The following is a 1,690-nucleotide window of genomic DNA, read 5'->3' on the forward strand; positions in this document are numbered from 1 at the left end:
CAAAAGAAGATTTCCAGTAATATGATTTGTCTGCATGTACAGAACTCATATGTTGATTTAATTTGGCTCTTGAATCTGATGAGGTTATAACAGAATATTGTTAGATTTATTATAAACATTAGGTAAATCTAAAAAAATTGATGGCACCACAATACAGCGAAAACATTTATTACAAAGAAAGAAAAAAAAAGTTTAGATTGGTGGATTTAAACTAACTAAACTTGGAACATAACTAAAGAGAAACCAAATATAAGGATTTGGTTGGGTCTGATCTATAATAATTAAATGTTCTGCAATCATGCTCTCCAACAATGTATATCATCTTCTTCTTGTGATCCTTGCTTCTGCCACAAGACACTATCACTTTCTTCTCTTCATCAATGAAGAAGCTCAATTTTAGAAGACTAAGATCGAAGTGAGAGTATAAATCAAATCAAAGGATTTGCTCCAAGAAAGCGCAGTTTCAGTATCATCATCAATCTTATTACTCACCCATATCTCCATCTGTCTCGTATCAAGGTTCAGATGTAACACTGATAGTTGCTCTTCTCTAACAACTGATAGAGCTAAGGTATTGGAATCAGACATCCGAAGCGGTAAAATAAATGGAAAAGACAAGATTATAAATCTCTCTGTTGCGAAATCATAACTCAATATTTCGAAGTCATCCAAAAAACAAGAAAGCCAATAGGTATTCCCCTTCAAAGACACGCCTCTTCCAAAACCGCGTTGTTTACCTTTAAGAGGGATGTTAGCAAGAACCCTCCATGAGTTAGACTTTAGCTCAAAGATTTCCAAAAGGCTTCGACCATCAGCTGGGAACCTCAAGATTTTGTAGCTTGCGTATGAATGTTGATTGTTGTTGTTTTCGTAACCTAGAGCATATCTATCGGACATATCGTAAACACTTCTTGGTTTGATCCATCTGGCTTGACCAGTACATGGATTCACAACCACGAGTTTAGCCATGTTGGACTCTTTCGTGGAACATAACAATAGGCCGTTGCAGTGAACTACTTGAGTTATTTCGACTTCCTCTGATGACTCGTTTGGGTTTCTGCTAAGTTTAGTTGGACCAACCGTTACCGCAATGTTGTTTATATTGACACTCAGCGAATAAACCCTAGAACAACTGAACAAGAGAATCGAATACGGCGGCTTTGCTGCTTTATCTGAGTGCTTCTTGATGAATTCTGGATCTTTGAATAAAGCGTTTAATCGTTTGCAAGTAAATTGTAGTCCTCTTAGATATGTTGCGGGAACTCTAGAGAGTATCTCCTCTACCAAATCCCATGGAAGATTGAACCTTACCATCGTTTCTCTCGCTGATCTGTATGAGAAATAAATTAAAACTTAGGGTTATAAGCTCAGGTTTTGTCTTTTCTTTTTTTTATATAAGTTAATTAAATTATTAACTTAATTAGCTATTTCCTTGACGGTTTCTATCAAAGGAAATATTTTGAAGCATTTTTAAGTTAATGATTTGCAATCATATGAATATATTTAGTATCTTCTAATCTTGATAAAAGAATTTGAATAGTGGTTTAGAGCGATTGTGAGCAATTTGGAACGATTGGAAGCGGTTTGTGTGATTGGTACCAATCGCTAGCAACCGCTAGCAATCGCTACCACCTGCAAACGACCAAACAAGTGAGTAACTTAAAAAAATTTCAATGAACATTATGACCTT

The 1,690-nt window shown here is 35.6% G+C and overlaps 1 pseudogene; it reads right to left on the reverse strand.

Annotated features, from left to right (window-relative positions):
- Positions 1-232: 232 nt before the first annotated feature.
- On the reverse strand, positions 233-1,314 carry LOC104743890 (F-box/LRR-repeat/kelch-repeat protein At2g27520 pseudogene; annotated as a pseudogene).
- Positions 1,315-1,690: the final 376 nt, after the last annotated feature.

Source organism: Camelina sativa, chromosome 14 (genome assembly GCF_030686135.1).
Source record: "Camelina sativa cultivar CO46 ecotype springtype chromosome 14, ASM3068613v1".
Lineage (NCBI taxonomy): Eukaryota > Viridiplantae > Streptophyta > Magnoliopsida > Brassicales > Brassicaceae > Camelina > Camelina sativa.